Raw genomic sequence first — 13,658 nt, 5'->3', positions numbered from 1 at the left:
GTGGAAAAGTGGAATCTTAACCACTGGACCACTAGGGAAGTCCTTCACAGCTTTGATTAAATCAGTAGTTAGTACCTATATTTTATGACAGTATTGGTATTATTCACTACTGGGAAAAGTAGTAACTATGGTTATTTTTTCTATTTGTACAACCTTTTTTTTTAATTGTGGAGTTTTTGCTTGTTTTTGTTGCACTTAGTCCTTTTGTACCACTCACTGTTTTTTCCCCCAGTTGCTCTGCTAGATCTTTCAAGTGCCTAATAATACAGACATGCCTCAGGGATATTGTGGGTTTGGTTCCAGATCACAGCAGTAAAGCAAATATTGCAATCAAGTGAGTCAGGAATTTTTTGGTTTCCTAGTACCTATAAAAGTCATGTCTACATTATACTATATTCTGTTAAGTATGCAATAACATTATATCTAAAACGATGTACATAGCTTAATTTAAACATAGTTTATTGATTAAAAAAAAAATTAGCCCCACAGAAGAGAATCAGCTTGTCCTTTGAAACCAGGCATTGACTTCTCCTCTCTAGCTGTGAAAGTCTCGATGGCATCTTCTTCTGAAAGAAGACTGCTTCCTCTACATTGAGAATCTATTGTTTGTTTGTTTGTTTTAAAATTGCTTTTATTTATTTATTTAGTTGTAGCATGCAGGATCATCCATCTCCGTTGCAGCATATGAACTCTCTGATTGTGGCATGTGAGGTCTTACAGCATGTGGGATCTTAGTTCCTGACCAAGGATCGAACCCAGGCCCCCTGCTTTGATCTAATTTGCATGTTTTATTTTCTGTTGATTTTTCCCATCATTTTTACTTCCTCTTTTTTCTGGAATACTTCCTTGTTTTTATCTTTTGACTCTTATGTGGAATTTTTAATTTTTATTTTATACTTTTAAGTTCTTTGTTGGTCTCCAGTTGTTTCTCTGAGGCATCATTCTTATTTTGTTGCACAGTGTCCTCTCTAAGCTGAGTTTTCTTGGTTTTGTTTTTGTTTTTAGTTTCCGTTTGTTCTAACCATGATCCCTTTGTCTTCCTGGACTCGCCCCCTTTCCCCCCACGCATGGCTGCCTATTTTTTTTTTCCTGTTTATCTTGAGCTCTGTCTTTCATGTGGGGAGCTTTTCTCTTATTTATAGTGATCCTTAGCTGTCTGCTTATTATTTAAGGATATTATACTAACTTGTCGATTTCAGACTGTGTACATGGGCAAGACTTGTTGATGGATCACTCTCACTGTAGCAAGATCAGACAGTTGGCTGACTTTTTTTGATGGAGGGATCCCTAAATGTCATCATTTATAGGTTTTCTTTTCCTCTGAATGTATTTAGTTTTTCCACAGAGGAATCTTCCAGTTCCCTGTGTAAGGGTAACAGGGTTGGAACTGCAGTGGGGTGGGGGTTTATGTGATCAACTGCTGGAGTTGTGAGGGCAGTAGCAGGGGAGGGGGCTGGTTGAAATACATAAATTTTTTTTTAATTGAAGGATAATTGCTTTACAGTGTTGTTTCTGTTGTACAATAACATGAATCAGCTATGTGTGTGCTCAGTCACTCAGTCCGGTCCAACTCTTTGCGACCCCATGGACTGTAGCCAGCTAGGCTCCTCTGTCCATGGGATATTCCAGGCAAGAATACTAGAGTGGGTTGCCGTCTCCTACTCCAGGGATGAATCAGCTATAAGTATGCATATACCCCCTCCCTCTTGAGCCTCCCTCCTACCCACCACTCTAGGTCATCACAGAGCACTAAGCTGAGCTCCCTGTGTTATACAGAAGCTTCCCACTAGCCATCTGTTTTACACAAAGTATTGTATATATGTCAGTTACTCTCTCAGTTTGTCCCACCCTCTCCTTCCCCTGCTGTGTGCACAAGTCTATTCTCCACGTTATTCCTGCCTTGTAAAATAGGTTCATCAGTACCATTTTTTCTAAATTCCATATGTATGTGTTCATATACAGTATTTGTTTTTCTCTTTCTTACATTTTTATGTAATCTCATTACTACTCTTTAGTCCACACTTCTCTTCAGCCTATTACTGTGCTTAATATCCCTTGACCTGTGCCTCTAGTTAATTTTCTCCAGAACTATAATCTCTAGGGGTAGAGTAGAATAAAGGGTGAGGCTGTGTAGAGGTAGCTGACTGATTGCACATAGTTGAGATGAGACCTGGGGTTCTGGCTGGCCTGTACAAAACCTTTCAGTTTGATTTTCATCTCTGTAACTTACCCCACGTACCATAGTATCTGATATCTTCAAGGTGCTGTATTTCTCAGAATGGGGTGAGTTGGCCTGATTTTTATTGGTATTCATCTCTGTAGGCTGTTAAGTTGTAATCTGTTCCATATTGCTCATTTATCCCTCTTCCTCCTTTTTAAAAAAATAGTTTTTGTTAATGCATCTTAATATTGTTTCATTTTAAAAAATATTTGTTTGACTGCATCAGGTTTTAGTTGCGGCATGTGGGATATTTTTTGCTTCATGTGGGATCTTTTGTTGCCGCACCCAGGTTCTCTAGTTGTGGTGCGAGGGCTCAGGAGCACGCAGGCTCAGTAGTTGTGGCCCACAGGCTTAATTGTGCTGCTGCATGTGGGATCTTAGTTCCCTGACCAGGATGGAACCCAAATCTCTTGCATTGCAAGGCAAATTCCTAACCACTAGACCACCAAGAAGTCCCCTCTTCTTCCTGCTTTTAATGTTTCCACTATTAAAATTTATTTTACTATAACCTCTTCTCCAGCTTTTTGTGATTTAAGACAATTTTTAGTGCTTTATTGTCATTTCAGTGAGGTTTTTGGAGGAAAAAATGACATACATGTGATTTGTTGTTTTTGTGCAGTCTCTAAGTCGTGTCCGACTCTTTGAGACCCCATGGACTGCAGCACGCCAGGCTTCCCTGTCCTTCACCATCTTGCAGAGTTTGCTCAAACTCATGTTCATTGAGTTGGTGATGCCATCCAGCCATCTCATCCTCCGTTGATTAGCATTCAGTTCAGTTGCTCAGTTGTGTCCGACTCTTTGCTGCTGCTAAGTCACTTCAGTTGTGTCCGACTCTGTGCGACCCCATAGACGGGCAGCCCATCAGGATCCCCCGTCCCTGGGATTCTCCAGGCAAGAACACTGGAGTGGGTTGCCATTTCCTTCTCCAGTGCATGAAAGTGAAAAGTGAAAGTGAAGTCGCTCAGTCGTGTCCAACTCTTAGTGACCTGATGGACTGCAGCCTACCAGGCTCCTCCATCCATGGGATTTTCCAGGCAAGAGTACTGGAGTGGGGTGCCATTGCCTTCTCTGGTCCGACTCTTTGTGACCCCATGCACCTCAGTACGCCAGGCCTCCCTGTCCATCACCAACTCCTGGAGTTCACTCAAACTCACATTAGAGGTACATATTTCCAGATTTTCCCCCCATTTTCCTTATAGACTTTTAAATGTATCAATTAACTGTTGCCACAAAAATGTTATTTGACAAAGCACTCCAAAACTCAGTGGCTTAAAACAACAGTAAACGTTTACTTCGCTCGTATGTCTGTAAGTCAGCTAGGTGTCAGCTGATATAGGTTGGATGTGGCTAGACAGTCTGTTGGTTTCATTGGGGCTCATTCATGCATCAACAGCTAGCTGTAGTTGGCTAATCTAGGCTGGGCTCTTCTCCGCATGTCTGTCATCCTCATGGACCAGGGGACTAATTTAAGTATATTCTTCTCATACTGATGGCAGAGACACAACTGTGAGGCTTGAGCATTTGAAGTTTCTGGTTATATCACATGATGCAGACATAACATATGTCTGAGCTCAGGGGTAGATACTTCCCCATCCACAGTGGGAGCGCACTGCACAGTTATATGGCAAAGAGCCTGGACATAGGGAGGGATAAAGAATTGGCACCAAAAATATGGCCTGCTGCAAATGTCAATAAACATTTAGTCTGTCATTTGTCATGGCTGCTTACTGTTCCATTGTGTTGACCAATAAATAGAAATTCTTTAACCAACTTCTACTATTAAATACTAGTTAATAGTTTTCAGTTTTCAGCTGTTTAAATAGTATTACAGTTAATTTTCCTTCTTTTTATTTAAAAATTTTTTTGGCTTCATCACCAGGCATAGTTCCCCAACAAAGGATCAAACCCTGCCCCCAGCAGTGAAAGTGCTGAGTCCTAACCACTGGACGGCCAGGGAATTCCCATGCAGTTAATTCTGTAATGTAATTTCTAACAGTAATTTTCACACCCATGTTCAATTATTTTCTTACCAGAGAAATAGAGTCCTAGAAATAGAATTTTTGTGTCATAGGCTATATACCTTCCTTAGGATTTCTGAAATTTATCACTAAATTGCCTTCAAGAGTTTTACCAACTTATACTGGCATAAGAAATGTATGAGAGCCCTTGTTTCCCTACATTATTACTGAATAGTTCACACACTTAGGGAACAAAGACTCAAAAGTTACACATAGAGCCTTTTACCTAGAATTTACCTTGTCTAGGGTAGCACATGGAAGGACTTGGGTCTTTTTAAGACATTGCTTCTGTTGGAGTGGTTGTGGTGGTCTTTCTGTAGGTTACTTAGTTTAACTTACTGTCAGATTACTTGAAATGACTCTTTACTGTTTGTGAACACCCCCACCTTAGTTCCTATTTCCAGAGTGTCTATCTCAGGTAGATTCATTTATCAAGGTGCCTGGTGTCCATTAAAGTAAGAACTATCTGCTGCCACCTGGCAGAAGGGATTGAACACTGGTCTTTGGAAATGTCACCTTTAAAATAGCTGAGGAATTTCCCTGGCAGTCCAGTGCTTAAGACTCCTCACTTCTAATGCAGGGGGTGAAAGTTCTATACCTGGTCAGGGAAATAAGATCTCACATGCCACACGATATGCCCAGACATTAAAAGAATAATAATAAAATAGCCAAGCACAAAGGCAGAAAGACTGAAGCCATGCCCTCTGAGGTATATACAATAGGAGTCTCACACAAAAATGTAAAGTATATCATTTGAAGAACACCTTTCATAAGACTTCTTAGGTCAATGAAAAGATTTTGTTTGAGGGGGAAAAATCATATTAAAAAGTATATATAACTCTTTGGCAGCCACACTGTTTTTAATTCCACAGAAAAAAATTTTTATTATGTCACTCCAGATTTCTGTCAAGTGAATTTTATAAACTTTTTTGTGATACTGTATGCACAATTTTGTTTTACTTTTATTATTTGTCTCATATGAATCATGTATGATATTGGTCACATATTTGTTAGTTTCTTTAAATCTAAATTTAATTTTTTTAAGTTTTAGGAGTAGTTCAAGTACTTGGTAAAAATAAAAGAAGTTCAAACGTATGAAATGAGAAGTAAAAGTCTTTTATCATCCCACCCTACCCCACCTCCTCTTCCATTCCTCAGATATACTTGTCATGGGGTCCCAGGCCTTCCCTTTTGCTGGACACCTAAGTTATTTTCCATTGTTGGTGGCTATAAATAGAGACTGTCACAAGTAACATTTCTAATCTGTTAAAATATTTCCAGAATTTTATTTTAGTTAGGTCTCCAAACTACTCTAACTCTTTGAGTATATTAGTAATCTCTATTAACAGTATACACAAAGTTAGTTCAGTTATAAAATTTCCAACTCTTAGTTCTACATTTCACATTTGTACCACATAATTAGATATTTAATGAAATTAATGATGGAACAATTCCTTAAAGGTGAAAACAGTTGGGAGAATTCACAGAAGAAGGGATATAAATGACTAAAAACGATGAAGAAATACTCAACTCCATAGATAACTGTTCAGTTCAGTTCAGTCACTCAGTCATGTCCAACTCTTTGTGATCCCATGGACTGCAGCACGCCAGGCTTCCCTGTCCGTCACCAACTCCTGAAGCTTACTCAAAATCATGTCCATTGAGTCAGTGATGCCATGCAACCATCTCATTCTCTGTCATCCCCTTCTCCTCCCGCCTTCAATCCTTCACAGCATCAGGGTCATTTTCCAATGAGTCAGTCCTTTGCATCAGGTGGCCAAAGTATTGGAGTTTCAACTTCAGCATCAGTCCTTCCAATGAATATTGAGGACTGATTTCCTTTAGGATAGATTGGTTGGTTCTCCTTGTAGTCCAAGGGACTCTCAAGAGTCTTCTCCAACACCACAGTTCAAAAGCATCAGTTCTTTGGCGCTCAGCTTTCTTTATAGTCCGACTCTCACATCCATATATGACTACTGGAAAAACCATAGCTTTGACTGGACAGACCTTTGTTGGCAAAGTAATGTCTCTGCTTTTTAATATGCTGTCTAGGTTGGTCATAGCTTTTCTTCCAAGGAGCAAGCGTCTTTTAATTTCATGGCTGCAGTCACCATCTGCAGTGATTTTGTGATACCATTCAGTATCACAGTAATTCAAGTCTATGCCTCAGCCAGTTGATGGTTGAATGGTTCTATGAAAACGTTCAAGATCTTTTAGAAGTAACACCCAAAAAAGATGTCCTTTTCATTATAGGGGACTGGAATGCAAAGGTAGGAAGTCAAGAGATACCTGGAATAACAGGCAAATTTGGCCTTGGAGTACAGAATGAACCAGGGCAAAGGCTAACAGAGTTTTGCCAAGAGAATGCACTGGTCATAGCAAACACCCTCTTCCACAAACACAAGAGAAGACTCTACATATGGACATCACCAGATGGTCAATACCAAAATCAGATTGATTATATTCTTTGCAGCCAAAGATGGAGAAGCTGTATACAGTCAGCAAAACAAGACTCAGAGCTGACTGTGGCTCAGATCATGAACTCCTTATTGCCAAATTCAGACTTAAATTGAAGAAATAGGGAAAACCACTGGACCATTCAAGTATGACCTAAATCACATCCCTTAATGATTATACAGTGGAAGAGACAAATAGATTCAAGGGATTAGATCTGATAGAGTGCCTGAAGAACTATAAACAGAGGTTAGTGACCTTGTACAGGAGGCAGGGATCAAGACCATCCCCTAGAAAAAGAAATGCAAAAAGACAGAATGGTTATCTGAGGAGGCCTTACAAATAGCTGAGAAAAAAAGAGAAGCTAAAGGCAAAGGAGAAAAGGAAAGATATACACATTTGAATGCAGAGTTCCAAAGAATAGCAAGGAGAGAGAAGAAAGCCTTCCTCAGTGATCAATGCAAGAAAAACAATAGAATTGGAAAGACCAGAGCTCTCTTCAAAAAATTAGAGGTACTAAGGGAACATTTCAAGCAAAGATGGGCACAGTAAAGGACAGAAATGGTAAGGACCTAACAGAAGCAGAAGATATTAAGAAGAGGTGGCAAGAATACACAGAAGAACTATACAAAAAAGATCTTCATGACCCAGGTAACCTCGATGGTGTGATCACTCATCTTGAGCCAGACATCCTGGAGTGCAAAGTCAAGTGGGCCTTAGCAAGCATTGTTACGAACAAAGCTAGTGGAGGTGATGGAATTCCAGTTGAGCTATTTCAAATCCTAAAAGATGATGCTGTGAAAGTGCTGCACTCAATTATGCCAGCAAATTTGGATAACTCAGCAGTATCCACAGGACTGGAAGAGGTCAGTTTTCATTCCAATCCCAAAGAAAGGCAATGCCAAAGAATATTCAAACTATCGCACAATTGCACTCATCTCACACTCTAGCAAAGTAATGCTCAAAATCCTCCAAGCCAGGCTTCAATAATATGTGAACCGTGAACTTCCAGATGTTCAAGCTGGATTTAGAAAAGGCAGAGGAACCAGAGATCAAATTGCCAACATCCACTGGATCATCAAAAAAGCAAGAGAGTTCCAGAAAAAATATCTACTTCTGCTTTATTGACTATGCCAAAGCCTTTGACTGTGTGGATCACAACAAACTGGAAAATTCTTCAAAAGATGGGAATACCAGACCACCTGACCTGCCTCCTGAGAAATCTGTGTGCAGGTCAAGAAGCAACAGTTAGGACTGGACATGAACTGGTTCCAGATTGGGAAAGGAGTACATCAAGGTTGTATATTGTCACCCTGCTTATTTAACTTCTATGCAGAGTACATCATGTTTTGAAATGCTGGGCTGGATGAAGCACAAACTGGAATCAAGATTGCAGGGAGAAATCAATAACCTCAGATATTAGTTATTAGATAACTAATAAAGCAAAGCAAATTGAAAACACAGAGAAGTGGCTTTTTTTATTCCCTTTCAAATTGGCAAAGATTTTAGAAGATAATTCTCAGTGCTGGCAAAGTGCTGGCAAATTGGCATTTTCCCACATTGCAAGTTGACTTATAAATTAGTACAACCCTCTTGAGAAGCAGTTTGGCAGTAAAATGTTTGTACTTTTATGAATTTTAGTTTTGATAACCTAATTCCAAAATAATGCAGAATTACAGACCAGGCTTTATGATACAAAGTCATTAATTAAGGATTATTTATAATAGAAAAATTGGAAACTACTTCAAAATAGAGGAATGACTGAGTAAAACATAAGTTTGCCGATGTAATTAAAGAAAATACAGTTTACCCATGCACATGATATTTAATAATAATTCTAAATTATGTGAGAGAACATTTATTTTTTAAAACTGAGTACAAAATTATATATTTTAATAAAATATAATTTCAACTATGTGAAAACCACAGCACAAATAGAAAATAGATTCCAAAAGAGTACTTGTTTCTAGTAGAGTAAGTTCATGAGTAATTTTTGTTTCTTCCTCAAAGTTTCTTCAATGAGCACATAATTTAAAGTAACTTAATTTTAAAATCTTTAATTCTTACTTGCATTCCCAAAATTTAAAAAATAAAAAATAAATAAATAAATAAATTGAATACCATAGTTGAATAAAAAAAAAAAAAAAAGTAACTTAATTGATGAGGGACCGTGGAAGTTAACTTAGTATCTCTCTTCCCAGACTTCGATGGAGCAAGTGTCCCCTCAGAAGGGAGTGGCCTCATTTGCATTGTCCCCTTGACTCCATCTTGCCCTCCCTTGACTTCCTGTGTGTCAGGCCAGGGTTGTCTGGGACATGTCAAGAGCCACAGGCCAGGACAAGGTCCAGGCCAATGTATTGTGATGTCCTTGTTGGGGTGTTGGCCTGGAAACTCAGGTCTGTAGGCAGGGTTGATGTTAGTTTAGTGAAGTGGCTTTGGTTTCAGTTCAGAGGTTGGAGCTTTGGTGAAGGAGTACTCTGCCTATCTGTGAGCTAGTTAAAATACTCCATCCCTCTGAAGTTCTCTTCATTAGGTTTTCACAAGGAAAACAAACAGATGTTGATAGGTATCCTGCCTGTTCACTGTGGTTGTTTATCAACAGTGAGATGCTCCAGACTGGAAATTCTTGAGGTTTGCTGCCTAAGGGCCCTTCCAACTGTCCTTATTCCACCAAAAGAGGCCTGGATGACAGCACTTGCTTCCCAAGGGAAAAGAAAGATCAGTACTACCAGAGGTAGTCCAGAGTAAGAGCTCAGGCTCCTCTGATGTCAGATAGATGTCAACAAAAAAATGTTGTCTTCAAAATCAGTAAATAAAGGGTGTTGCAGCCCTCAAGCATCACATTCCAGCTGCCCCAAAGTGAATCCGGAAGGAACTCGGGATAGAAACAGGATGACCCATCTAGCGGTCAGTGCTACAGCCTCCCCACCCCTTTCCCCGCTTCCCCCCCAGACAGTGTACCCTAAGGAGACTCAGGGTGAGAATGTACCCACCCAGGTAGCTGAGGTGCATATCAAAGGAGTGATTTCAGTGAGACTCTTGCATCTGCTTTTTTAAAGAAAAGTGCTAAATTCCTTAACTTGAGATATCTAGTTTTCTTTCATTAACAGGAGACTTTTGATGTTCAAATTACCTGGTCTTTGTTTCAAAAACTACCATAGGGTACTTGTATGGTGCTGCTGCTGCCACTAAGTCGCTTCAGTGGTATCCAACTCTGTGTGATCCCATAGACGGCAGCCCACCAGGCTCCCCCGTCCCTGGGATTCTCTAGGCAAGAACACTGGAGTGGGTAGGGTACATGTATATGCATGGCTGAGTCCCTTCACTGTTCACCTGAAACTATCACAACATTGTTAATCAGCTATACCCTAATACAAAATAAAGTTTAAAACAAAAAAACGGCTATATATCCTGGTTCTTCCCTTCTTCGAAGCAGTCTCTGAAAGCTATCTGAGATGGTTTGTCTCAAGCTTAAGTCCTCAGTCTTGTCCACCAAATAAAACATAAATCTCAATTTTTTAGGTTGTGCATTGTTTTTAGTCGAGACAGACCTGGTGGCTAACTGTAGCTCCAGCCCTTCCTGACAATATCACCTTAAGTAAGTGGCCTAACTGTTTGGGGCCTCAGTTTCCTTGTCTATAACATGGGGACTGAAACAATCTCTACTGTGTAAAGGGAACATAATGAATGAGATGGTAATGTGAAACAGTGTATTGTTGGGGCAGGTACTGGATGCTCAGTAAATGGTGGTGCTGATTGTTAATATTATCTTCCTATTTAAAAGACCCCTCAGGATAGACAGGATCTCCCTGAGTCTTCTGGAAAGGACTGGGAGAAGGTTAAAATGAGAGGTTCTCTTCCTGGAGCTCTGGAAGAACATGGCAGAGTGGTGATCCTGAGCCCTGATGAACCCATCACTTCCATATGTGGTTCCTCTGGGTAACCTCACAGGCCCAAGGACCCTAGGATGAACCAGGCTGGGATTTTGTCAGATCTACCCAACTTCGAAACCTGTTTGTTTTAGACCATTGCTGAGTTCAGTTCAGTTCAGTCATTCAGTCATGTCCGACTCTTTGTGACCCCATGAATTGCAGCACGCCAGGCCTCCCTGTCCATCACCAACTCCCGGAGTTCACTCAGACTCACGTCCATCGAGTCTGTGATGCCATCCAGCCATCTTATCCTCTGTCGTCCCCTTCTCCTCCTGCCCCCAATCCCTCCCAGCATCAGAGTCTTTTCCAATGAGTCAACTCTTTGCATGAGGTGTCCAAAGTACTGGAGTTTCAGCTTTAGCACCATTCCTTCCAAAGAACACCCAGGACTGATCTCCTTTAGAATGGACTGGTTGGATCTCCTTGCAGTCCAAGGAATTCTCAGGAGTCTTCTCCAACACCACAGTTCAAAAGCATCAATTCTTCGGCGCTCAGCCTTCTTCACAGTCCAACTCTCACATCCATACATGACCACAGGAAAAACCATAGCCTTGACTAGACAGACCTTAGTTGGCAGAGTAATGTCTCTGCTTTTGAATATACTATCTAGGTTGGTCATAACTTTTCTTCCAAGGAGTAAGCGTCTTTTAATTTCATGGTTGCAGTCACCATCTGCAGTGATTTTGGAGCCCCCCAAAATAAAGTCTGACACTGTTTCCACTGTTTCCCCATCTATTTCCCATGAAGTGATGGGAGCGGATGCCATGATCTTCGTTTTCTGAATGTTGAGCTTTAAGCCAACTTTTTCACTTTCCACTTTCACTTTCATTAAGAGGCTTTTTAGCTCCTCTTCACTTTCTGCCATAAGGGTGGTGTCATCTGCATATCTGAGGTTATTGATATTTCTCCCGGCAATCTTGATTCCAGCTTGTGTTTCTTCCAGTCCAGCGTTTCTCATGATGTACTCTGCATATAAGTTAAATAAGCAGGGTGACAATATATAGCCTTGATGTACTCCTTTTCCTATTTGGAACCAGTCTGTTGTTTCATGTCCAGTTCTAACTGTTGCTTCCTGACCTGCATACAGATTTCTCAAGAGGCAGGTTAGGTGGTCTGGTATTCCCATCTGTTTCAGAATTTTCCACAGTTTATTGTGATCCACACAGTCAAAGGCTTTGGCATAGTCAATAAAGCAGAAATATATGTTTTTCTGAAACTCTCTTGCTTTCTCCATGATCCAGCGGATGTTGGCAATTTGATCTCTGGTTCCTCTGCCTTTTCTAAAACCAGCTTGAGCATCAGGAAGTTTACGGTTCACATATTGCTGAAGTCTGGCTTGGAGAATTTTGAGCATTACTTTACTAGCATGTGAGATGAGTGCAATTGTGCGGTAGTTTGAGCATTCTTTTGCATTGCCTTTCTTTGCGATTGGAATGAAAACTGACCTTTTCCAGTCCTGTGGCCACTGCTGAGGCCTCAGGCAAATCACATAGCCCCTAGAGCTTCAGTTTGATCACACAGATAAGATCAGCCTCATGGATTAGTGGAGGAATAAACAAGAAACAAAAACCCAATAGTTGCCTATCTTTAAATAGTTGCTCTGTTTGTTATGATGTTAATGATACAGTCATGGACTGAGGTCAAGAAGGTAGCATAGTGACGCAGTTAAAGACTAGGGGCTCTGGAATGCGACTGTCTTGGTTCATATTCTGTTACTGTTCACCAGTTTGGGAACCCTTGGCAAATAACATCTCTGTCCTTCAGTTGACTTATCTGTAGAATGGGGATAGAAATAGTACCCACTTCATGGAATTATTGGAAGGACTAAATGACTTAATAGGTTTAAAGTGCTTATAGTTGTGGCTGGAACAGAATGTATGCTCAGTGAATTATCGTCATCATCATCACTAATATGGATGGACCACTCTGAGAAAGCCTGCACTGTCGAAAGAATAGTGGGCGGGGAGGCTGGAACACAGCCAGGCCCCAGCCCCTCCTCCTGCCCAGTTGCCTTGCTTGCTGGTCAGGCCCTAGTGCAACTTCCTCTTCTGAGTGTCCTTGGGACCTCAGTCCTTTTGACCACATTCCAGTCTGTCCCACTGCCTATTCTAGTACAGAATAGAATATTCTATTCTGTTTGTGCCCCAGTCTCTGCTCATTCTACTTGAATTCCACATGTTGAACCAGCCCCCACAGCCCCACTTCATCGACATTCCTCCACTGTCCTGTAGCTCTGCCCCCGACCCAGGCCCAGATTCCTTCAAATTACAGTCTCTGGAGGCAGAGTGTTAGCCCAGGTCTTGCCAAGGCTTGTTTTGGCCTTCACGCTGAAACAAATAGAGGCTTAGAAAACATAGTCAAAGCTCGATTGGCTAGATAATGAAATTTCCTGTAGCCAGTGCACATATACAGTTGACTAATTTACTTTAATATTCTTATGATAAGGCCAAAGACTAGAGCTGGTACAGAAAACCTAGTGCCTGAGTATCTGGGCCATTCTAGCAGATAAATGGTAGCAATTATATCTTTTTTTTTTTTGTAAAATTCAGTCTTCTTGGTATAGTTTCTCCTGGTTAGACGAGCAGGATACCCTAGCTCTTGCCCAAATGAGGCTGCCACTTCATTATCATTTGAGATACCATGCCCAGGCTTGTAGACATGTTCTTGAATTATTATGCAAGCTAAGCCTTCCTTGATTTGACCCCTACCTACTTGCTTGCTGAGACTCTTTTTGGCCACACTGCATGGCATGTGGGGTCTTAGTTCTTCGACTAGGGATTGAACCCCCCGCCCCTTGCATTGGAAGCACGGTCTTAAGCACTGGACCACCAGGGAAGTCCCTTGCTGAGACTTTTTAGATTATAACTTTTTGTTGAAGTACAACATACAGAAGAGAGCACAAATCATTAGTGTACAGTTGAATGAATTTTCACAAGATGATGAGTAACCTACACATTAAGAAACAGGATGTTAACCAACATTCACAAAAGTCCCTTTTGTACCCTGTTCCAGCCACTCCTTCCAACTCTGTTT

The 13,658-nt window shown here is 40.8% G+C and overlaps 1 protein-coding gene across 1 annotated transcript in view; it reads left to right on the top strand.

The window, feature by feature from the left end:
• The window catches only part of PIGU (phosphatidylinositol glycan anchor biosynthesis class U), a 93,484-nt gene that overhangs the window by 23,693 nt on the left and 56,133 nt on the right, over positions 1–13,658 (top strand). The gene's annotated exons all lie outside the window — the stretch shown is intronic.

This window comes from Ovis canadensis, chromosome 13, assembly GCF_042477335.2.
Source record: "Ovis canadensis isolate MfBH-ARS-UI-01 breed Bighorn chromosome 13, ARS-UI_OviCan_v2, whole genome shotgun sequence".
Taxonomy (NCBI): domain Eukaryota; kingdom Metazoa; phylum Chordata; class Mammalia; order Artiodactyla; family Bovidae; genus Ovis; species Ovis canadensis.
Note: the sequence above shows the minus strand (reverse complement) of the source record. Positions and strands in the feature narration are given on the sequence as shown.